The sequence below is a fragment of the Vespa velutina genome, chromosome 1 (assembly GCF_912470025.1).
Source record: "Vespa velutina chromosome 1, iVesVel2.1, whole genome shotgun sequence".
Classification (NCBI taxonomy): domain Eukaryota; kingdom Metazoa; phylum Arthropoda; class Insecta; order Hymenoptera; family Vespidae; genus Vespa; species Vespa velutina.
Window position 1 is genome coordinate 4,714,463 of NC_062188.1, and position 10,000 is coordinate 4,724,462.

The 10,000-nt window shown below is 31.3% G+C and overlaps 1 protein-coding gene across 3 annotated transcripts in view; it reads left to right on the top strand.

The window, feature by feature from the left end:
- Positions 1-7,166: 7,166 nt before the first annotated feature.
- LOC124952494 (general transcriptional corepressor trfA) overlaps positions 7,167-10,000 on the top strand; it is a 159,890-nt gene continuing 157,056 nt past the window's right edge. For 2 of the 3 annotated variants that reach the window (XM_047502472.1, XM_047502492.1), the window contains exon 1: positions 7,167-7,296. The gene's annotated coding sequence lies outside the window, so the exon portion shown is untranslated. Of the gene's footprint in view, positions 7,297-9,966 lie in introns of those variants that run through there. The other variant, XM_047502482.1, reaches the window with a different exon arrangement.

Below are 10,000 nucleotides of genomic sequence, written 5' to 3' on the forward strand. Positions count from 1 at the left end.
AGAGAGAGAGAGAGAGAGAGAGAGAGAGAGAGAGAGAGAGAGAGAGAGAGAGAGAGAGAGAGAGAGAGAGAGAGAGAGAGAGAGAGAGAGAGAGAGAGAGAGAGAGAGAGAGAGAGATAATGTACAGGGTAATTTTTTTAATTAGGACATCTTGAAAAAACAAAAACAAAATAGAATTTTTGGAAAAAGAGCTTTAAACTAAAAAGCTATTTGATGTAGGGAGTAAAAATAATAGTATTACTTATTTTTGATTCGATTAATATTTTAGGGGGATGAATTTTATCCCTTTAAATGGGAACTTACAATTTTTGAAACAGAATCTTATTTTATAAAAAAAAAAAAAAAAAGACGAAGAATTTTTTTTTAAAACATTTTTTTTCTATCCAATCTTTACTTTTTACAATGTTCAACATTGTTTTATCACAGTACTGGATAGGATCGAATAGGATTCTATAAGTATAAAGGAAGAGTGCCAGCTTCCATGACAAGATAAGGCCGATTGCCCGTTATCACCGATTGTCACTGATTGTCATCGATTGTTGCCAATTGTTGCAGATTGTCGACAATAGTTGTCGATAGTCGTCGATTGTCGGCAAATGTCATTACTTATCGCAAAATGTCGCCTATTGTCACCATCAATTGGTGATTTTTGCAAATTAATCGCAGAATGTTGCTGTTTATCATCGAATATTGTCGATTTGTTACTTCTTGTCACAGAGTGTCATTGATGATGTCAGAGGTGTTTAACTTCACACGGTACTCTAGGTTAACCATCATTAACTAACCATGCTCGAAGTCCTTAGAATCAGACAAGGACCTGGCATACCCGGTTTAGTTCCGTTACCCCACAAGGAGAAACAATCATATGGTTGATTACAGTGTTTCCAGGGGGCAGGAATGCAATAAAGGTGCCTGGAATCTAACACAGCTCACAAACCTGCACACTTCCGTATAACCGAGTCCCTGTCCTGCGGTATCCATATATCTCGTGGTTATCGTGGTAGACCATTGTGTCGTGTACACGTCAGTTATTGCAAGGTCATGGGGGGTTTTGGAAGCCGATTTAAAACACGACCGGGTGCTATCGCGACTCGATTGGGTCCTTGTAGTCATGACGTTATACTATCCTGTCAATTCATTATCATTCTTCGACTTCAAAACTTCAGCTTTAGATAGAGATTACATAATTGTAAATCAAAAATATTTAAAGATTCTAAATGCAAATGAAAAAAGTTCATTCAATTTATTATACTCTATTAATTACTATTATTAATATTATTATCATATATCAAAAACAAAGAAAGGAATCACTTCCATTTGGAATGGTTTGATGAGAACTATCCTTTAGTTCCTCTGATTCTCTTCTAGTAGTTGATGATATTTGTTGGTGTTTAGGTTGTATTGGCATTATGGTATCACTGAGACTCAATCAAAGATATTCGATGATAAAGTGAACCAATGAAATGATAAGATTTGTACAGGAAAAATATGGTTATTCCTTACCGGAAAGAAGGCTTATTATAATTTATATCTAAATCCGGATATAGCTTTTGAGCTGGCACAATTTTGGGATAGAGATAAATCATTGTTTTAGTATTGGTTCAATATTAACTCTTGGATCTATGTCTGGCTCAATGTAACGCGATTGTCTCGGTATTTATAGGACATAATTGCGAGTTAGAATAAGGTAATTGGTTACTATTGACAATGGGTCAAAGAAAATGGTACAATCGGTACAAACAAAATGGTTGCAATTGAAGGTAGTCGATCAGTCTAGAAAAACACTGCCAACATCCGGCTCATGTGAGCTATGGTTATACGGGGTTGGTTTGGATTGGACTGAATTTAACCCATTAGAGTATAGCTCTGAGCTTTTACATTGAGGTGTCACCCCCACACCGATTCATTCCATGTAGAAGTGATGGTTTACTTCAGCTGAACTAACCCTGGGAGGGGCGTTTACGGTACTAAAGAACTAATGATGATAATGGCCTGGTAGAACTAATGATGATGAACGTGCTTTGTGGCGACTGGCGACTGGCGACTGGCAACTGGCGACGAAATGTTTTAGACCCAAAGTTGTTTCTTCGCTTTTTCTTTTCCTTTTTTTTTTCTCTTGCTTAGAATAAGATACCATATCAAAAGTTATAGATTCTCATCTAAAGAAATAAAATTGATTTTGTAATAATTTTCAAAACGTACATCTAATCGGAAATAAATAACGTTGTTACGTTTGTTCTATCCTCCTCCTAATCCTCTTTCTCCTCTACCTTTTCTTCTTCCTCGATCTTTGCTCTCATCAAACAAAATCAAACAATTTTTATTTTAATAATTAATGTTTTAATAAATATTTAAAGATATTTCAATTGAAAAATCTCACATATCTTTTTAAATCCATACCATAAAAAATATATAAGAATAATTGTAAAATGTTTACGTTTGATTACAATGGAGAAAAAAGAAAATGAAAGAGAGAAAAAAAGGAACAAACAAAAAAGAAAAAAGGTGGGGAGAAAATTCGTCGAAATGGGAATGAAAAAAGTCGTTCGCGATTCTCTTCGGTAAATAAGAATAACGAATGATGATTCTCGTTTAAAATGCGTCTCGTGTTCGTCAAGTACTCTTCGGCATTCGAAAAGTGCATCCTCTTTGTGCGCGCGTACACATCACATATGTACGTACAAACATACATATACATATATATATATATATATATATATACATACACGAACATACACATATATGTGCATATATACTTGCGAAGCGTACACGTTTCTCGTGTTTACTCGCGCGTACGTGCGAGATTTTACGTAATGCGCGACCAACCTGACGCGCGCGATTCGCGACCAGAGAGCCGCCTAAAACGAGATCCTAGACAATCTCTCTTCCTCTCTCTCTCTCTCTTTCTCTCTCTCAACGTTCTGTAACAGGCTGCAGGAACGCATCGAAGGACCGTACGTGTTGGTAATTCGAGGCGACGCGTTATGATCTCGATATGTTGGCCGACCGAGAGAGAACCTGTTCGAAACGATCAGACGCGAACGCGTTTCTCGTGTACGTGCAAACGGTCCCATTTGTGTACCCCCACGGCGTTAAAATGTTTCTAACGAACCTATGTATGTAAGTATCTATAGATATATAGAATTACACATACATATATATATATATATATTACATGTTAAATGTATGTATCCATGTATGTTACTGTTTGAATGTACACTATATGTTTATATGCATGTACATATGTATTTACATTATATGTTATATGTGAGAGAGAAATATTTTCACGGATTCAATTCATAAATTTGATAAAGAGAGAGAGAGAGAGAGAGAGAGGGGGGGAGGGAGAGAGAGAAAGATCATATTAAATGAAAATATTTGGATATGTATTAATTTTACTTCGAAACTCGTTAAATTCCGAGATTTCATATTAATTTTCAATGCGACGCTTGTTTCAATTAGCCATTCGCATTAAAAGTTCGAAAAGAAAAGTTCGTTTATTTCTATCACTATGAATCCTCGGTAATGGATTTTCTTCGTTGTATTCGTATTCTCATTTAAGTAAACTTCGTTTGATAATTATTTTATTTGGGAAATCGATGGTTATAACAATGTCATACGTTTATTGTTAATTCTTCGCGTTAATTCTTGAAAAAAAAAAAAAAAGAAAAAGAATCGATTTTTTTCTTAACGATTTACGACGATACGTTTATGAATAATAATTCTTTTTTTTTTTCTTTTTTTGTTTTTTTACGAATTAATACGAATTTACGAATAATAATCATTTACGTTCTATCGTATGTATCAAGCAATATATATATATATATATATATATATATATATATATATATATATATATATATAGAGAGAGAGAGAGAGAGAGAGAGAGAAGAAATAATCGATCATATTAAAAAAATTAATATTTCTGTGCTAATCATTTTGTTTAATTAGATTGGCGTACGAATGATACCATTAAACCCTATCGATCGAAAATGATCGATTGATTGTCTTGTTAACTCGTTGTAAGTCAATTTTTATTATCAATGAGGCAATAATGATTATGATGTAGTAGTTTATATATATATATGTATATATGTATGTATATATATATCTTTGTTTTCCTTTAACACGATATTCTTACATATTGAATAGTACGATACTATAACTATTTATGTGAAAGCGATTATAGGATAATTACGCTGGCATTTAAGGGCGAATTTATAAAAAAAAAAAAAAAAAAAAGAAAACGTTTTAAGTATGAAAAGGAAAAAAGAAGAACAAAAGAAAATAAAAATTATAATGGACAAAGGACGTAACAGATGTAACATTTTCATAATTGTGGACGATACGAATTTAGATGAAAGCTCTCATAGAGAGTTAGTAAATAGTTCAAGCTAGGTATTACTGGTACCAATCTCAGCTTAAAAGTCTCATTAATTTGTGTTTATAGGTTTGCTTCGGTTCTCTTTCTCTCTCTCTCTCTCTCTCTCTCTCTCTCTCTCTCTCTCTCTTTCTCTCTGTTTCTCTCTCTTTCTAGGTATTAATATCCCTTTCTACAACATCAAATGGTTCTCATATTCAAACACGAAATTCTAACTTCCATTTTCCAATATTTCTCCGGTTAGTATCATTGTAATGTACATACTACTGTACTATAACTATAACTTTTAATATCGTATAGGTAATAAAAGGAAGTTGGTTGCTTTTCTCTCGATCATGATTGACGATAAACTAGCTTTTTTTTTCTTTCTTGAAGTCTAATAAACTTAAAAAGAAAAGAAAAAAATTCTCGCGTATTTCGCTCGGACAATGATTTGATATTTAATTTCAATTATGTACTTTATCTAGATAAAGGATTCTTTTCAGTATATTCATTCGATTTATAATTGCGCGGCAAATTAATTGCTCCTGATTCGATTTATTTTATAATTTTTAATTTCTGCGCTTTTTCCCTTTTGTCTTTTTTTTTTCTCTTTTAAACGTAATTTTCTATCTTCGAAATGATTTATTTTAATTCATTATCCAATTGACTTATTTTTCTGTTATTGTCGATATGATTATAGTTCGATTGATTTTCTTAAATTAATTTACTTGACTTTTTTGATAATTAATTTAATAGCTGTTTTTTCTCTCTCTCTTTTTTTTTTTTTTTTTTTTTTTTTTTTTTTTTAAGATTATCTTTAAATTACTAATTGCTCTTTAAAATAACGAAGCAATGTTCGGTGATATGGTTGGACGAACGAGGATGTAAATTGTGATTTATTTTGTTAATCGTGTAGTTATATTTAAAAAAATATATATATCTCTACGTCGTGTATAATAGAAATTAAAAAGTTGACGAATATACTCGTTGGGGTATAACTATGCGCCAATAGTAAAATCGTATTGAATTATAAAGAAATAGCATTTGGCTTTTTGAACAATCAATAATTTTATTGCTCCAATTTATTGATATTATTGACAAAACTCAATCTGTTAACTGCGTTTATTGAATACAATTATTCGTCACGAAGAGATGGAAGAATTTTCTTTTTTTTCTTTTTTTTTTTTTTTTTTTTGTTGCGACGAATCTTTCTGCGTAGCACTCGTCGCATGCAAAAAAAAAAAAAAGAAGGAAATCAATGCTATTTTGATTAAAAATTTTAATAAAAATTAAAAAAAAGAAAAAAAGAAAAATGAGACTCGTAAATTTAAAACATTTTAGAATTATTCTAAGACAACAATCAAAAGAAAACGATAAGAAGAAAAAGAAAAACAAGTAAAAAAAAATATTCACTCACAAAAAAAGAAAAACATAAAAAAAGAACATATACTCAAAGAGAAAAATTAATTCGTACTCGTATACTCGTTGAATACGTTTCGAATAGGTTAAAGGTCACGTCTAATGATCGTACGGACAGAATGGCCAAACCTCTTTATCGTAAGGCTTAGCATGCTTTTCGTTGATACGAGTTCATGTAAATAGGAGATTTTCGTTGGTCCGTTCATTAGCCTGTCGTTTTGTTTACTTCGAAGAATGAATCCTTTGAAGCATTGGCCCTTTTAGGGCGGTCAAACAGTGATAGAGATAGTTAGATAGATAAAGAGAGGAAAAGAGAGAGAGAGAGAGAATTACTGAACTTTCCTCATTCTCTCTTTCTGTCTCTCTCTCTCTCTCTCTCTCTCTCTCTCTCTCTCTCTCTCTCTCTCTCTCTCTCTCACTGTCTATTCACAGCTAAGTCGTAAACTGTTCGCGTGTCGTCCTTGAGGTCGTTCGTTTTTCAACTTTTCTACTACATCAAAGTTACTTTCCGTATGTGTTCTGAAAAAGAAACTCAAGGGAGGTTAATTACAAGCGAGATTCGTCGTGCAAAAAAAAAGAAAAGAAGGAAAAGAAAAAAAAAAAGAAATAAGCATTTCGTTCGTGACTGTTCAAAGAAAGGAAGCATTTACGAACCAGCCTGTGAAACGTTGATTGAGTACAATAATCGGTCGATTAATCGATTGCGTTCTTTAAAAGCATAATCGTCGTGAGAACATGGCCGATAGACTACAATTGATATATGTATGTGTGTATGCGTCTATGCGTGTATACAAAACGTATATATATATATATATATGTATAGAAAAATTGCATCGTAAGAACGCGAGATATCGACGAGTAAATTGAATGAACGAAAGAATAACAATGACGAGAAAGTGAGGGAATTCATATATATATATATATATATATATATATATATATATATATATATATATATATATGTATTTTGTATTATATTTTTGAATGTGTGTTATGGAAGAAAAAGTTATTGAAAAGAATTTTCAGAATTTTTTCAAAAACGTTCCTTATAATATTTTGATAAAAAAAAATAAAACGATGTATATCTATCTAATATAATATGTATACATATATATATATATACATATACATACAAGAAAGTACTAGATGATTCAACCAACGTGTCTCTTTCTCTCGTGTCTCATCAAGTTCAAATATACAAATGGTGTACGATGTCAACAAAGAGAGATATGGTGACAGAGAGAAAGAGAGAAAATGAGTGAGAGAGAAAGAGAGAGAGAGAGAGAGAGAGAGAAGAGAAACCACAGTATTCCGAACTTACAACCAATGTTTACGAAGTGTTACGCCTCTTGTTATTTACCTTCGCTTTAACGTTTTGTTACAGTGCAAGATCATCCTCAGAGGAAGAAGGAAGAAAAGTGGCACGTTACGAGTATTTTCTCACGGTTAGAAAGTTAATCCTAATAAGAACTATTCTAGATTTGCGTATTTATATTGTCCTACGTTTATAGAAGGTATGTACATTAATATTAATATATATATATATATATATAAATATATATATATATATATACACCCACACACAGCAACAGCAGCAGCATATATGTTATACACGTGTTTGCATGTGTGTATGTTATACACACGTGTGTGTGTGTGTGTATGTATGTATGTTTATATATTTACATTAATAAATTTATTTATCATATTAATTATATTTATTGAAGCATATCACATATTCCGTTTTATTCATGGTTAGATTATAAATAAGATAGTCACGAACGCTATCTATAAAAAGAATCTTTAAGCTTCTTATAACTCAATTTGTATTTCATTTTGAATAGAAATATTATATTGAATATAATTAATAATTTGCAAATATTAACTTTCGAGAAAGTGGAGTGACTTTAAAAAATATATATATAGGGATATAAAATAATAATTTAAAAGTGACATAATATTATAAAGAGATGAGTATCGAAATCTAATATAATTATATTTTTTTTAATATACTTGATAACAAGTAAATATTAATGACCTGTCAAATAAGTATTAATATTTATTAAAGACTGTCTAAACGTTATATATATGTATGTTGATATATAGGAAATAAGATGGAGAATATTTATAAAATAAAACAGATAAAATAATGGATAGAGCAAATGGCTAGTAAAGAGAGAGAAAGAGTATGGGTGTGTGTGTGTGAGAGAGAGAGAGAGAGAGAGAGAGAGAGAGAGAGAAAGGACAACCGGTCCGTACAGCTATGTCGTCTTCGACCTTCATTCATCGGCCTTTACTACATTCCGATAGGATTCGATGGATTCCAACGCAGTCCTCCTTTCGTCTGACCCCAAAAAAACGCAGATATTTCTTTTTGATTATTATCTTGTAACGTAAGTGTCATAAATATTAAGCCATAAAGTCTATTGCCTTTTTCTTCCATATCTTTATCTCTCTCTCTCTCTCTCTCTCTCTCTCTCTCTCTCTCTCTCTCTCATTCCCCCACCCTCTCTCTCTCTCTCTCTCTCTCTCTCTCTGTCTCTTTCTGTCTGTCTGTCTTTCTTTCTAAGATTATTATTAAGACTCTTGGCTTTCTGGGAAATACCTTCTTCCCCTAGCTGTGCAATTAGTCTTTTCGATCTTAATTGGATCGAACTTAGTGTGGCTTGGATTTAGCGATAAGATTCTTCGCATCAGCGAAGAATTCTAAACCGACGCAATGCCTTCGAGAGAACGTTGGGGTCGACCTAATTGAAACTAGTTGTTTAGTTTTTTTTTTTCTTCCCTTTTCTTGTCTTCTCCATTTTTTTTTTCTTTTCTTTTCTTTTTCTTTATCTCTATCTTTTTTCTTTCTTCTTTCTCTTTTCTTTCAGATACTTCTTTTTTTTCTTATACATACATATGTGTATATATGTATATATATATTTTTTTTTCTTTCTATTGTTATTAGTATTATTGTTATCATTGCTATTAGTATTTTTTAAGATTACGAAAATTGATCACGTAGGAAATATCAAATTCATTCAATCGACTATAATTGTGATCGTTAGAATCGAACGATGCTTTTTTTCCTTTTCTTTTTTTCTTCTCTCTTTTCTTCCCTTCATTTTTCTTACATTTTTATTTTTATAAGATTTTTATAATTGTATAAAATCTGAGAATTCTTTTAAACGTTTAAAATCTGACGAAACTTGCGATTACGTAGAATTATATTACACTATATATAAAATTAAAAGACATTAATCTTTCGATTTGAAGTTTGAATGATTATATTCTAACATAGAAATTACATGGCGTTATTATAGAAATTTTGAGAATAAGTTATTTAGATTATTACGTAATAATCTTACATTATTATTATTATTATTATTATTATTATTATTATTATTATTATTATTATTATTATTATTATTATTATCATCATCATCATTACTATTATTCTATTATTTGTTCTTTTATTTGTTTTTATTTCTTTTTCTTTTTCTTTCTTTTTTTTTTCTTTTTTTTTTTCTTTTTTTTTTCTTTTTTTTTTTCTTTTTAATCAGTCAAAAGTATTATTTTACTTTAGATTCGTGGAAGGTTTGGTAAGAGGATATACGTTTTATATATCATCGTTTACGATCGTCAGATTTCGTCATTGAATTAAAGCGAATCAAATTAAAAAAAAAAAAAAAAAAAAAAAAAAAAAAAAAAAAAAAAAAAAAAAAAAAAAAGAGAGAGAGAAGAAATTATTTTGCAATCGGATCGTGACGAAGACAACGGCAAAGATACAACTACGACGCAGATGACGACGACAACAACGACGACAACGACAACAACGACGACGACGATGACGATGACGACGACGACGAAGCCTTACGACGAGAACGAAACTAGCGAGCGTATACGAGAAACGAGCGGCGTTCGTTCGGGCAAAGTCGGTCGGCGAGCAGCTGCTTCGAAACTCGGAAGCGGCTCAGTCGCTTCGCGCGCTCCAAACCGAACGTGTCGTCTCGATTCGTTTCTTCTTCGTTGTCGTTTATTCGCCGGCTATCACGTTCTCTTTTTATATATATATATATATATATATATATATATATACGTATATATATATATATATTTATATATATATATATATATATATATATAGGTAGATATATTCTCCTTTGAATGTTTTTAAAAATTTCAACGATCACATATATGTATGTGTAACGTACGCATATTACGTTCGAAATAACGTAA